Consider the following 16,267-nt stretch of genomic DNA (forward strand, 5'->3'; position numbering starts at 1 on the left):
TTTCCCCCAGAAGGGGTCTTACAACTCCTCCTGGGTTTTGGCACCACTTGTAAGAGTTCTTGGGTTCTTGCTGAGTTTAAAAGGAAGAAACTGAGGCCAGCACAAGAAGATCCAATGTGAATTTATTCGGCTCCTGGGTGAGGTTCTGCAGTCCAACAGGAGTGGCCAGAGAAGTCGCACGGACTCTTCTCAGACTTGGGGTTTTATAGGGAGTGGAAGCATTTGATTGGTTGAGCCCAAAGGGAGTGGGGCCCGGACGGGACAAAATACTAGGCAGGGAGTGGGGCCCGGATGGGACAAAATGCTAGATGGGGAGTGGGGCCCGGATGGGACAAAATGCTAGGCGGGGAGTGGGGCCCGGATGGGACAAAATACTAGGCAGGGAGTGGGGCCCGGATGGGACAAAATGCTAGGCGGGGAGTAGGGCCCGGATGGGACAAAATGCTATCAGCTAGGTCCTGGCGGGGCTTTGAGGGAGGGGTGTGTCCAAGCTCCCGGCGAGGGAAGGGGGTGTGTCTGAGCTCCCGGCGAGGGAGGGGTGTGTGTCTGAGCTCCCGGTGAGGAAGGGGAGTGTCCAAGCTCCCGAAGAGGGATTGGGGGGTGTCCGAGCTCCCGGCGATGTGACCGGCCTTACAATTTCAATTGAGGAATGAAAACAATCTTAAAGGCATTGAAACTAATGGCTTTACAGATTAAAATAGCTCCATGGTAATCAACACCTTGACACCTTTTATAAATATAAATTTAAGTTTCCCTAACAATTATGTACAATAATGAGATACTTAATTGAAAAATTAGTAACATAAAAGGAAAAGAAATAAATGTTTATAAAAGTTAGGCTGTCAGACCAAATAGGTCAGAATCTTGATCTCAGAGCAATAATATAAGGTATCTCTGTTCAACATAAAAATTTTGTTTCGGTGCCATGCAAAAGCCAAAAAGGAAAAGTTGAAAAATAAAAACGCAGCTAAAATTTTTCCCTGCCCACATTTGCTAATTAAGCAAACAAGACTGGTAAACAAAAGATTGATTTGTGACTAATTCAAGGCTACTTGGAGATATTTCGCTTATACAATTCAGTTAAAAAGAAACCCACCACTCACTTGAAACAACACCAACAAAAAAGGTGGGGACAATGAAAGTTTTTTAAAGAATCTAACTGCCATGGAAACTGCTGTACCCAAAATTTTGGTCCATAGATCTCATTAGATTATCAGGGCAAATGAAGTTTAACCTGCACACATAAAATCTACCAAGATTGAACCAAGAAGAAATTAAAAACTTGAAAATACCAATAATGAGTAATGAGCTTGAATCAGTAATAAAAAGTCTCCCAACAAAGAAAAGCCCAGTACTGAATGCCTTCATTGTTCAATTCCACCAAACATTTAAGAAGGGACTAACACCAGTTCATCTGAAACTATTCCAAAAAATTGAAGGGGAAGGAGTTCTTTCAAATTTATTCTAGGAAGCAAGCATTACCTTGTTATCAAAACCAGACAAAGATACAACAACAACAAAAAACTACACACCCAAAATCCTGATAAACACAGATGCAAAAATTAACAAAATACTAGCAAACTAAATCCACAACACCTAAAACAGATTATATGCCATGATCAAACAGAATTTGTTCCAGGGATGCAAGAATGGTTACATATCTGCAAATCAATAAACATGACAGATCATATCAACAGAATGAAGGAAAAAAATAAAATGATCCTCTCTAGGTGCAGAAAAAACATTTGATAAAATTCAACATCACTTCATGATAAAAACTTTCAACCAGTTAGGTATAGATGAAATGTATCTAAATACAATAAAGGCTGTATATGACAATTCAATAGTCCACAACATATATAATGGAAAAAAAGTTGAAAGATTTCCTTCTAAAACTGGAACAAGGATAAGGATGCCTACTTTAACTGAATTTAATGTAGTACTAGACTGATAACTATGGAAATGGATAGAAAATTAAAAAAATTACAACAACAATAAAAACACAGTATTGGAAGTCCTACCCAGAGCAATCAGGTAAGAGAAAGAAATAAAAGGCATCCAAATTGGAAAAGAGGAAGTCAAATTGTTGCTGTTTGCAGAAGACATAATCTCAGAACTGATAAATAAATTCAGTAAATTTACAGACTATAAAATCAACATATGAAAACTATAGAATTTCTGTACAAATAAATAAACATAATAGAGCATATCAATGGAATGAAAGACAAAAATGATATCATCTCTATAGATGCAGAAAAAGCATTTGATAAAATTCAATATCACTTCATGATAAAAACTCTCAACCAATTAGGTATAGATGGAATGTACTTAAACACAATAATGGCCATATATGGGAAACTGAAAATAATAAACTAGCTGAAAAATCAAGGAAGAAATCTCATTCACAGTAACTATAAAAGCATAGGAATAAGTTTAACCAAGTATGTAATGAAAACTGTAAAATACTAATAAAAGAAATGGAAAAGGACACAAAAATTATCATGGATTGGAAAAACTGACATTGTAAAGTGACCATGCTATCCAAACCAATCTACAGATTTAATGCAATCCCTATAAAAATACCAATGTCATTCTTTATAGAAACAGAAAAAAAAATCTTAAAATTTGTATGGAACCACAAAAGACTGAATAGCCAAAACAGTCTTGAGTTAAAAGAATAAAGCTGGATGTATCACAGTATCTGACTTCAAAATATACATCTATAGTAACCAAAATGGAAAGGTATTGGCATAAAAATGGACACATAAACGAATGGGACAGAATGAGATGTTGATCACCACTTGCGGAGGTCTGTCCTTCAGACCTTGACTCAGCAACAAATGAATGAATGCACTCACACACAAAGAATATGGTGTAGATTGGGCTAGGGATGGTTGTCAGCTGCTTTCAGAGGGCAATTGCAGCTAACCAACCATGACTTCTTGTTCCTCCTTGCATTTATTCAGTATAGATTTAATAACAGAGGTTCTAAGTCAACATGCTTGTAGATAATTAACATATCTTAAAAAGTGGTTTTACAAATGATAAAAGCTTTTGGTTCTGGGGCCTAGAATAAACACCATTAATGGGTAACTCCCCTTCAACTTCCTGCTGAGAGGACCATTCAACACAAAGTTTACATGAATAAACAGAGTAGAGACAAAGGAGTGTGGGGTAAACAGACTTAACTGGGGAAGCTTTTACTATGTTAATCCTTACTTTATGACTTAGTACTCTAATGTACAAACTGGCTGCCTTCAGCCCGTTCTATAAGTTAATAAAGACCTTTCAGCATTCCAAAAGTTTAGAGACTATATTTTATAACTTTTCCCTAATATTTCCCTTGATATCTTGCCAGCCAACCCGAGTGAATCTCAATAGTTATCTATAATTTCTTTCAGCAGTGTTTTGTAGTTTTCCTTGTAGAGGTCTTTCACCTCCTTAGGTTAGGGATATTTACAAGTTGTTTTTGTTTGTTTTTTCCACTATTATAAAAGCGATTGAGTTCTCTATTTGATTCTCACTCTGGTCACCGTAAAGAGTATAGGAGAGCTACTGATTTGTGTACATTAGTTTTGTATCCAGAAATGTTGAAGAATTCTTGTATCAGTTCTAGGAGCTTTTTGGAGGCATTTTTAGAGTTTTTTAGGTGTACAATCATATCAGCAAACAGCAACAGTTTGGCTTCCTCTTTACTGACTTGGATGCCCTTTATTTCTTTCTCTTGTCTGATTGCTCTGGCTAGGACTTCCAGGACTATGTTGAAGAGAAGTAGTGAGAGTGGGCATCCTTGTCTTGTTCCAGTTCTCAGAGGGAATGCTTTCAACTTTTTCCCATTCAGTATTATGTTGGCTGTGAGTTTATCATAGATGGCTTTTATTACATTGAGGTATGTCCCTTGTATGTCAATTTTGCTAAGAGCTTTAATCATAAAGTGATGCCAGATTTTGTCGAATGCTTTTTTTGCATCTATTGAGATGATCATGTGATTTTTGTTTTTAATTCTTTTTTTGTTGTGTATCACATTTATTGACTTGCCTATGTTAAACCATCCCTGCTTCCCTGGTATGTAACCCACTTGATCATGGTGGATTTTTTTTTGATATGATTTTTAATGTTTCCATCACAAAGAAATGGTAAATGTTTGATATGATGCACATGTTAAATACTCTGACTTGCTTAATACATATTATACACATGTATCAAAATATCACACTGTATTATACTAATATGTATAATTATGTCAATTAAAATAGTTAAAAATAATGTCCATGAATTTAAATAACTTAAGAAATAATATAATGGACCAGGGGATGAGGAAATAACATGACCCAGTCCTGACCAATCAGGGTTTCCCACACTGTACCACATCTCCATAACAACAGGTATTGGTCCAAAGGTCATCTTCTCTGGTTCTTTATTTATAAACATTGTGAGAAAGATGTCTATTTTTCTGCTGAAGCTGTTAAGGTAGGATAATATGAGAGGAGTTGGAGCTGATAGGTTGATACTGACTATCTTCTTTAGAAGTACAGAGAGATCTGATGACAAATTTGAGTCTCTGAATCCAATCATGTCTGTAGCCAGCCTCACCCTTGGCCTTTCCAGATAAATTTACATGTTGAATCTTTTCTTCTAAGACTGTTAACTTGTGACTGAAGGGATCTTGATCCTATAACACGAATATTATTTGTTTTTAAGTGAGGGCCCAACAGATTTTAATGGTTTCTTTATCAATAAACTATAATTACTAGAAGTGTAGCCTTGGACATGTCTCTTATATTAACCTTTCTAAGTCCCAGTGTCACATATGAACTTTGAAGACATAAAATGAGCTTTGACCTATTATAAGGATTAGGAGGTAGAATAAATGTAAAGTACCAGCATCTGACACTTGGAAAGTTTTTTAAACATCCCAGCTATTTTAATCTTCTGTAAGCTGCACTATTAATTTATTAACAGTTTTTGAGACAAAAATCTGCATTAAACACATATGCAGTGTTTTTGGCTGATTGGCATACTTGTATTTATCTCTTCAATTATGTAACATTTTCCCACCAATATCAAAATTTTAAGACTCATATTTTTTAGAAATATTGAGTCAAAAGCATTTTGTGAATTGATTTTGGCCACAGGTTACCCTGCACAGCACCACTGAGACACACCTATCTCTAAAAAAATTTTCTTACACACAATCTCCAAGACATATAATCCTGTATTAAGACACTTGAATTTCCACAACAATGTTGGACATTTCATCAGGACCTTATGGCATTGGAGGCAGATAAGATCTTTCACAATCAAATTAGCACTCCTTGGCCTGAAGCCTCACATGCTGAGATGCAGAGTTCCTAGGGTTCTTCCTGAATGTGGCCTTCAAGATGAATAGAAAATTTCAGGATGTGGGATTCAAAAGAGAAACACCTCCCCTGTAATCAGGACCAATTTTAGTACTGGATTCAGACCAAGAAAGATATAGAAGCTAAATATAGGGCCACAATTTGAAGACATAAGAAAGGTATGATTTTAGAGTGTTAGTGCTGAGATGGGGCCAGTTGTACAATATGATCCTAGAAACTCAGTGCTGACATCATTCTGAGTTTAATCTTCCAGTTCTCCAACTTGGAATGTCATCTTTTCCTCCTTCACTCCCACATCACCTCCTGTAGTGCACCTCTGCATGGCGTGCAAAGAATCTCCTTTGATGGCTCTTTTCTGTGCTTGCCCCTGGAGTCTTCTCTGTGTTGTGCCTGTGATCACACCTTTCTATAACCAGCTTCTTCCCCAAAGGACTGAGGGCTCCCTCCATGTATGTTCAGTACCTAGCACAAAGTGAGTTTTATTGCATACTTCACTTCATTTTTACCATAGATCATTTAAAAATGGTTCTACAAAGCTTATAGTGAAAACTCTAAGTTTTCAGAGACAGGAATTTTTCCCTGACCCACGTCTTCTAATCTGAAAATTTCTGTTTTGTAGAAGCAGTCACTTTTTATTCTTCAAAAAATTTAGCATAGCATTAACATATGATCCAGCAACTCCTTTCCTGGGTATAGACCCAAAAGAAGTTAAAGCAGAGACCAAGCAGATATTTGTACATCATAGTTGTAACAACATTATTCATAACTGCCAAAAGGTAGAAAATTAATATCCATGGATGGATTGATGAACAAAATGTGATAGATCCATACGATGGAATATTTTTCAGAAGAAGGAAGGAAATTATTTTCCTATAATATGTATGAACCTTGAAGACATGAAGCTAGATTAAATAAATCAGACTGAAAAGGAAAAATATTGTATGAATCCACTTATAGGATTCACCTAGATTAGTCAGATTCATAGACAGAATGTAGAATGGAGGTTACCGGGGCTGGGAGGAGGAGAGAAAGAGGAGATGTTGTTTAATAGACAGCATTTCAGTTTGGGAAGATGAAAAAGTTCTGGAGATGGAGGATGGTCATCGTTACACAGCATGCATATACTTACTGTCATAGAACTGAACACATAAAAATGGCAAAATGGTCAATTTTGTTATATGTTTTTAAACCACAATTTTAAAAAGAAGCAGCTGCTCTAAATGCTTTAAATAGCTTCTTCTTATCCTTATCTCCATATTTCTTGTTCAAACTTTTTCCTTTTTGGAGACAAGGTTTCACTCTGTCATTTAGACTGGAGTGCATTGACATGATCTTGGCTCACTGCAGCCTTGGCCTCCTGGGTTCAAGTGGTCCTCTCACCTCAGCCTCCCAAGGAGATAGGACTACAGGTGCAAGCCCACCACACGTGGCTAATTTTTCTGTTTTTTGGTAGAGATAGGGTCTCACTATGTTGCCCAGGCTGGACTTGAACTCTTGGACTCCCAAAGTGCTAGGATTATAGGTGCGAGCCACTGTGCCCAGCCTCAAACTTTCCATCATAGAAAACTTCAAATACACAAAAACAGAATTATATAATTAATTCTCATTACCCATCATCACATTCAATAATTATTAACATTTTTCCATCATGTTTCATATATTTCCACTTTTTTCCAGGAGAATTAAAAAAATAGACTTTAGTTCTAGAACAGTTTTAACTACAGGAAAATTGAGAAGCTGTTAGATCGTCCATCTACCTCAAATTCAGTTTCTCCTGTTATTAACACCTAACATTGTATGGTTCATTTCTTATAATTAGTGAATAAATATTGATGCATTATCTTTAAACAAAAGCCATATATTACTCAGGTGTCTTTGGGTTTTACCTAATATTATTTTTCTACTCCAAGGTCTCATTCAAGATAACCTATTACATGGAGTTGTCATCTCTCCTTAGGCTCCTCTTGGCTGTGACAATTCCTCAGATTTTCCTTGTTTCTGATAATCTAGACATTATTGAGGAATACTAGTTAGGTATTTTGTAGAATGTTCCTCTATTGGAATTTTTTTATATATATAATAAGATAGGGGAGGAGTTCCCTGACTCAGAGACTTAAGTGTGTCGTGTGAAAAAGACGGCGTGAACTTTACCCCAACACACACCCCTGTCTGCAGAAAGTGAACAGTTGTCTCCAAACGTGGTGTTGCCATCAGTGATTCCACCAAGAGGAGGGGAATGGCAGATTCACTGGAGTCAACCCCCTTGCCTTCCCTAGAAGATCGCCTGGCCGAACTCTGTCCTTCTAAGGAGCTCCTGGAATATTATCAAAAGAAGGTGGCTGAGTGTGAGGCAGAAAATGAGGACTTATTGAAGAAATTGGAACTCTACAAAGAAAATTGTGAAGTACAGCATAAACTTGAATGTGATTTACAGCAGAGAGAGGAAGAGATTGCTGAATTGCAGAAAGCTCTAAGTGATATGCAGGTCTGCCTCTTCCAAGAATGGGAACATGTTTTACGGCTCTACTCAGAAAATGACCAACTGAGAATCAGGGATCTAGAAGACAAGAGAAAGATCCAGAATCTCTTGGCTCTTGTGGGAACAGATGCTGGAGAAGTGACCTATTTTTGTAAGGAGCCTCCTCACAAAGTCAGCATTCTCCAAAAGACTATCCAGGCTGTGGGTGAATGTGAGCAGAATGAATCTTCAGCTTTCAAAGCAGATCCTAAAATAAGCAAAAGAAGACCAGCGAGAGAGAGAAGAAAGTTCTGGGCATTATCAAAGAGACATACAGACGCTGATCCTACAGGTGGAAGCACTGCAGTCTCAGCTGGGAGAACAGACCAAACTTTCTTGAGAACAAATGGAAGGTCTCATGGAGGATAGACAGATTTGCCTTGAGGAAACACAAGTTCAGCACCAGAGAAATCAGGACAAAATCAAATAACTAACCAGAAATCTTCACCATACCCAAGAACTGCTCTATGAGAGCACCAAAGATTTACTGCAACTCAGATCTGAAAACTAAAATAAAGAGAAGTCATGGATGCTTGAAAAAGAGCATTTGATGTCAAAGATTAAGCAATATAGAGTGCAGTATAAGAAGAAAGAAGATAAAATTGGAAAAGTGTTGCCTCTTATGCATGAGAGTCATCATGCCCAAAATGAATATATTAAGTCCCTAAAAGATAAGTTAGTACAAGAGAAAAAGCTGTCCAATATGTACCAAGAGCAGTGCATTTTCTTAGAAGAAGAACTTGCCCAAATTCATGAGGAAGAGGGAATGAGGAGAGAGATCTTCAAGGATCGCACTAACAAGATGGGGTAGCATTTACAGATAATGACGAAACGCTATGAAGCATTGGAGCAGCGACGTATCTTGGAGGTAGAAGGCTTTAAGACAGATATTAAGGTTCTCCGACAGAAACTGAAAGACTTGGAGCAAATGTTATATAAGGTAACAGTTAATGCCCTGGCAAATCAGGATCTCGCCATTCTGTGTAAAGTCCGTGACAGCAATAGACGGGCACATAAGATACAAGGAGAATTGAAGAATCTTAAGTCCAAAGTGTTTGGTCTGGAGAATGAACTTAGAGTCTGTTGATGTCTACTTTTGGAAATGGCCCCCATTTGGAAGAGGTGTGCTTCTTTTTTTTTTTTTTTTTTTTAATAATAATTTATATATATATATATATATATTTTTTTTATTGCATTTTGGGTTTGGGGGTACATGTGAAAAACATGCAAGGTTGTTGCATAGGTACATATGTGGCAGTGTGATTTGCTGCCTTCCTCCCCTTCACCTATATCTGGCATTTCTCCCCATGCTATCCCTCCCCAACTCCCCACCCCCCTGAGGTGTGCTTCTTGAAACCTGAGGACAAGGTCATCTGCTGCCAGAGAATGTAGACCTAAGTTGACTAGAGTGGTGGTATTCATTATTATAAAGACAGGGTGAAGAATCAGGGACCACTAGGAAAGCTTTTCTTACATACTCAGCTTGCTTTATCATTTTTGCTGTCCTTTTAACATTTGTGAGGAGTAGGGGCCTGGTCCCAAATGACTGAGAAGCTTTCATTATTTATCCCATCTGTATTGACAGGTTTTTGGGTTTTTTTTAGAAGACAGTGATGATGAAAGCTTAGGAAGAAGGTATTTTGCAATGAGCTTGGCTGAGTGTCCGTGGGAAGAACACTTTCCCTAAAGAGAGAGAAGCACTCACAGAGGCTGCCTTTCTCCTGAGCTCAGGGAGAAGTCAGCACATCACAACTTGTCACATTGAAGTAGGCACTCATTCTATTTTACCTTCCATCATGCACCACAGAACCTGAATCACATTTTTGGGCAATTTCATGGTGTTTCACCAGAGGGCACTAGAGACTAATAAAATGTCCATCTGGATAAACAAAGGAGGCACTTTGGCAAGGGTGAATGAAACTGAAATGATCCTTATATGGAAAGTTAGATACTTTATCAGTAACATGGCTTTTTAAAAATGATGTATCTATTTTAAATTAACTATTTTCAATAAAATATTTCATTCAAAAAAAATAAGATAGGGGTTATGGATATGGGAGAGGAAAACCACAAGTGAAGTACCATTTTCATTACATCATGTCAAGATTTCACACTTCCAGAAGAAGGAGTTAATGCTGTCCCTTTAAGGACAGACTATCTACCTACCTTATTTGGAGTTCTTCTTTGGGGGAGATTTTGCCACCTCTCTTCCATTGATTTATTTATCACATCATTGATATCATTATAAACTCATCTCTGGAGGATTGTAAAATCAAATCCTTTACATACAGTTTCATAGTTAAATAGTTCAGCATGCACCTTTCACAGAACAGGGTTTTTAGAAAACATAAAACCATGCTATTCTCACACCAACAAAATTAACAACAGTTCTCTAATTTTACTAAGTACTCAATGCATATTCAAATCTCTCTTGTCTTTTTCAATTGATCTGTCTGAAACAGAATCTAGAGAAGGTCCACGCATTGCAATTACTTCTTATGTCTCTTTATTCTCTGTGCTTCTAAACATACCACCCGTCCCACCTATTTTTTTTTCTGAAGCCTTTGATTTGTTGGAGAAACTGTTACCAGAAAAATGTGTTCTGATCCTGACCTCAAAAGAGCACAGGAAGAAATTAGAGGTGAGTCACAGAGTGAAGTGAGAAGGAGATCGTTTATTGAAAATTACTCAGATACAGAGTAGGTGTCCTTAGAAAGCAAAAGGAGGAATGCACCATCTTTGCTGTAAACTCTTCTAAAAGCTAAGTTATGTCTACATGTGGGTGCTCTGACAGCAGAACAAAATTTAGTACTTTGTTGATTTAAAGAAAGTTATCCTTGGCATTTTAGTTAGTAAGTACATCAAAGCATGACTGTAATAATCTTAAAAGCATTTATATTTATGTGATGTCAGGACATGTAGACATTCTGTTGTCATCGGTGTTTGTTCTTACAGGCATTATTAAGTTGCTTGTTCGGCTGTAAACTTATGACCATGGGTTGTGATTGGCAAGGAATACACCTTGCTAGTTGAAAGATGGAGTTGATTTTAAAATGGTGTCACCCTGGCTCTCCTATGCTTCTGTTTCCCCAACAAAGCCAGATTACTTGTCCTGTAGAATCATCCACATTCTGCATTTGGCTAATGGCTTTCTCATAGTATTAACTTGTTTCTTTATATGTTGTATTTTCTGTTACCCGCAAAATAATTCTGATACACATTTGTAATCTTACCATGCCAGCACCTGCTACTCATCATGTTACCAAATTTCTGTTCAAGGACCACTAAAGCCACAGTCAGTGGACATTCTGAGACTTCTAGAGGAGGGTGCAGATGCTATCTTTAATATATTCTCACTCAAGCAACCTCCTCACTTGGCATGGTGATTCTAGACAAGCTACAGAATATGCTATACCCCAGGCCTGCATCAGCCCTCTCCTAAGACCTTAGGCACTCTCATTCCCCCCTGGCCCTCCCCAACCGTGTTTTTTTAAAAAGGAAGTCATAGTTTCTCATAACCTTTGCTAGTGATGCTGGGCCTTGGTTGTTCCCTGAGGCTGTGATCTCCACACTGCTGCCATCACTGCTGGAACAGAGGTACAGACAGCTTGAGAGAGAAGGGAGGAAAAGCTGGAGATTTTGGGTTATTGTTGCCTTCTTGACTCCAGTAAAAGTGCTTTCTCCACCTGCAACCATTTCTCTGTTTCTATACTGCTGAGTCTTATGTTCCTAAGATCAAGGGAAGCCCATTTTCTTTAAAGCCAATCACAATTTCTGTTGACTGATGGAATATCTATTGTTATACAGTTGTGTTCCTGCTCACAAATGCAAAACGGTTTGATGCCACACACATTCCAGGACTTAGGCTGGAAATGCTGTCCCTTGTCCCTTTGTTACCTTCTGACAGGGATCAGTCCATAGTGTAGTTGGAGTCACAACAGCCCTGAAGAAACCTTTCAATAGATACCCAAATGTGATTCAAAGGTGCACAGGCACACACACCACGGTGCCACATGGTGCCTATGTAAAGCAGGTATACCAGGAATGCTAAGTAGAGAAGTAGCAGAACACACTGATTCCCACATTCTCATTGTATAGTTGGGTGCAACTAAGCTAGCACAGTGGACTGTTCCCGTGGCTACTGTTCCAGTAGCGTGGATGCCCCCAAATGCTAAATATTTACTAGGACAACCAGGCAGAGACAATTGTGTACTATGATACGACAGTAGTCCCTCTTAGAGGAAGTGAGCTGGTTAGAAGTGGGAGTCTCTGAAGCTCTTCAGCTGTCACTGGCCTGCTCTTCCATAGCATCACTCCAGACCTGCTGGCCCAGCTATCCACTCTGATAACAGGTCTGTCTCTGCTAACAGGTCTAGCTCTGTCTCCTCAGTGAATGTTCTAGGCTCTGACTACAAGCACTTATTTGGGCTCCCAGCCCCACACAGACCCTCTGTTTCATGAAAGGGCCATATATGCAAAATGCCCCCATATGCCAAAGGAGCCAATAAATCAACTAACAAAACAGACACATCTAGTGTGTCAGTAAAGGGTGTTTTATTGGGAAACTTACAGACAGAAGCGTGGTCTTGGATGGCAGCAAGATAGGTAGGTTTCTGCACTTGTTACCCCCATACCCAGGGCTTATATACCACAGGGAAAGAGTATACGTGCTCTTTGCAAGACAAAGGCAACTGTCTAGAACAGGCAAGAATGCTAACATGTCATAGCCTAGAATTTGTGTGATAACATCAAGGTTGACATGTTCTTACAATAGGAATCGGGAGTCATTCCTGGGACTAGTGCTAATCCGAGAAGTCAACACGGAGAATTAGCATCCAAAAGGGAGCCACTTTTCTTTCCACATCCCACCCCTCTAATCCAGCTCTTACAATCTCATGGACTCACATTTGCCCCCATGGTCCCTGAGCCTTCAGGGGAGGCTGTGGGTGACATTTTGATGGTGTGAGTGACACTTTTTGTCAATTTGTTTTCTACTTGTTAAGCAGGGGCCACAGCAATAACACAGCCAACAGGTAATGATAAGTATGCCAGGTGTAAGACACAGAATTAAAAATGCCTTTTGCCATGTTTATTCAGGAACCAAACCAAGAGGTGTAGAGCAGAACAGCCATAAGAACAGAAGACTATGGGTGGAATTTAAAAATATTTAGCAGGTACCTGGTGGGGCAGATCTTCCCCCTTAAACAGAATGACTGTGGTAGCTCCGTCTCTGTTGGATAGGACATGGGATTATGGGTGGGGAGTGCATACCAAACATGTTGCCAGAGGGGCAAAGGTGCTGGTATTTTCTGTAAAGTTACAGGGGCAGCAAAGGACCACGTCAAATGGCATCCAGGATGCTTCTTTAAGGGGCTGTGTTTATTGGTATATGGAGTGTTTTGGCCCAGACTTCAACAGGATCAATGGAGACAACTTTAGTAAGAAGGAAATTCCTTGCTGTCTGGGAAGAAATGCTCTGTCCAACATAGGGAAAGTTGCTAGTCCAACCTCCATTCAAGTATCCCCTCCCCTGGCTCAAGATCCTGGGAGTCCTAAATAACCTTTGCCATTGGCCTTTTATCTGCTCCAGTAGAGATGCATCTGGTTGGACTTTCTTTACTACTATGGTTAAGGGACCCTCCTCTGTGGTGGTCCTGAGTCATTGGTGTGGTGCCAGCACCATATTTGTCTCAACCAAATTAAGGTTTCTAATGGCCTGAGACAAAACCTTTGTCTAACTATGCAAGATATTAGATTTTCAGAGTGCTCAAAACTGTGCCTTCAAAATACCATTTTTTCCTTTCAGTCACTGTGTTGCTTGGGGGAGAGTATACAGTAAGTGAAATATCCAATCTATGTCCTTTTCATGCATCCAGTCTTGAACACCATGTCTGGTGAAATGCATGCCTCGGTTACTATCAATGTGTTGAGGGTATCCATACATGACACTGAGTTGCCCTGAGCCCCTGATGGTGGCTGTTTGGTTTGCTCTTATAAGAGAAGGCTTACAACAATACCATGGCAGTGTATACACGTTAGTGCATACGTTTGTCCTGAGATTACTGGCAGGGGTCTGATGTAGTCTACCAGTCTCTCATAGAGGCAGCTATCTTATGTCTATGTCCAGGTGTATGAGGGATGTGGCAGACGTACAGGTGGAAACACATGAAGCAGTTTGTTACTCCCACCACTAAATGTGCATAGCAGAGAGCTAGTCTTGATCTGTTTGCTATTTGCCAGCCCACTCATGCACAGAGGGGCCCTCTATGGTATGTACCTAATCAACTAGCTCAGTATACTAATTTTTGCTAGGTTATCTGCCTCCATGTTGGTGGCAAGTGAATCTGACCCGTGTGCTGAAGCAATTAGGTCCATAGTGGGTTCCTGTAGACTTTTCCAAATGTCTTTCCATACACCAGCTCCCCATAAGGATTTTTAAATTATATACCAATTATCTCAGGCCTTTTGGGCAAGCCAAATTTGCTTAAGTACTGCCAGATTGTCTGCATAGAGAACTATAGGTGGTGGCTCATAGGTACAAAGCAGCCATGCAGCTTGGAGTTCTGCCCATTGACTGCTCTGTTGCATTCCCATCTCAAACCAGATACTATCCATCTGTGGTTGTGCAGCTACTACTGTCCATACACAGAGATACCTGGGCTCAATCCATCTGAGTACCAAGTATTGTCAGGAAAGGGGACCATGCCTTTATGTACCATTGGAGACATCTCCTGTGGGGACTCCACAATAGGGGCAGCACTGGACTCATAATGTCCTGGCCCTAAGATAGCAGGCAGTTCATCTCCTAAGGAACACATGGAGAGGGCACTATGTGGTTGCAGGTATGCATGCCACTTTTGTAAAGTGGAGACTTGGGCAGTAGTTAATGCAGGCCCGGCAAACACTCCTTCTACCCAGTCCTTGATAGGACCTGTTCTCCTTGGTATCAGGAAAGCAGCAGGTATGGATTCAACTTGTGGCAAGACCTTCTATACCCATAGGACCTGTTGTTCAATTGGGAAATAGCAGGTTTCAGTACCCTTCCATAATTGTAACTCAAATCCTAAAGGAACTGCTTCTCTATGCTGGACTTGTCAGAAGGTCCAGTGGTCACATCCAAAGACACTGGTATTCCAGGAAGCAGGGACCCTAAGACCTGTCTAAGCCACTAGTATTTTATTCTTCTCAAATGCTTTCTCTTGTTCTTTATCCCAGCACCAACTAGATCCCTTTCTCGCTAGTCAGTATAAATGTGGGATAAAAACCCACCAATTTCAAAAAAGACCTAGAAAAATTTATAGCTATTTAACTGTTTTAGGTAAGATATCCATGAATGCACCTGGATGTCTTACCCAATCAAGTAACCTCTAAGAACTTTACAGCTGATTCTGGGCCTTGTATCTTTTGCAAATTGATGGCCTATCCTCTGGATTGGAGTAGGATGCACAATGCATAGAGATGTTGCTATAGCAATAGCAAGTCTTCAGAAATTAGCATAATATCAATATTACACCTGTGAATCAGGGTGTAAAGTGATGCTAAGGAAGGCATTAGCCAAATCTAACACAGCATGATAAATGCCTATATCTTGTATTATTTGTTCTATCACTTGAGTTATATTAGACACAACAGTCTGTATCTTGGGAGCCATTTTATTTAATTCTCAGTAGTCTGTTGTTGTACATCAGGTGTCATCTGGTTTTCTTACTGGTCATTGAGCAGGCTCTGGGCTGGCCAGATCCTATAAACTTTTTTCAGTTCTTGTATGGCTGTAATTTCTTCTCTCTCAACAGGAAGATGATATTGTTTCACATGAATAATTCACTGTGGCAGAGGGAGGTACCATGTTGCCAATTTGCTTCTTCTCTTATAATAGCTTTTACTGTTCAAACTTGTAGGCAGAATTCACCACAGATGTTTCTAAAGTGCATCCCAAAAGGATGTCCATAACCAATAAGTTTTCTAAGACAGATGAGATAAAGACAGTGTAGTAAGCAGGGGGGACTCCATTCAATACCAGGGAGGATTATTTTCCCCTACAATAACCATCTGTAGCTGCCCACTTACCAGGATGTCTCTGGGTTCCCATGAATTAAGGTGCGTTCTGCACCTCTGTCTGCTAAAACTAAGGTTCTCTGCTTGTTTCTTCTTTGTAGTGGGGGCAGGGACTTGTACAGATTATAAGCTCCATGTGGGGCCTCTAGTCACCCCCTATTGCTGGTACATGAAGGCAACCTTGGCCCCCTGCCCCAGTCTGTAGGCCAGAGAGGAGTTCATTCCTGGGACACAGAGACTGGAGTTCTTTTATGTAGGGTCTCTTCTCCTTTTCCCTCTTCTGGCAGGGCACTAGGAAGGGAGCCAGGTCTTTCCAGGCACTCTTCTGATTCAC

General features: G+C 39.6%; 1 pseudogene; it reads left to right on the forward strand.

Annotated features, from left to right (window-relative positions):
• Positions 1-7,459: 7,459 nt before the first annotated feature.
• LOC105705746 (coiled-coil domain-containing protein 77-like) lies at positions 7,460-9,510 on the forward strand (annotated as a pseudogene).
• Positions 9,511-16,267: the final 6,757 nt, after the last annotated feature.

Source organism: Aotus nancymaae, unplaced genomic scaffold (genome assembly GCF_030222135.1).
Source record: "Aotus nancymaae isolate 86718 unplaced genomic scaffold, 86718_ANA_hifiasm-v0.15.2.pri h1tg000027l, whole genome shotgun sequence".
Taxonomy (NCBI): domain Eukaryota; kingdom Metazoa; phylum Chordata; class Mammalia; order Primates; family Aotidae; genus Aotus; species Aotus nancymaae.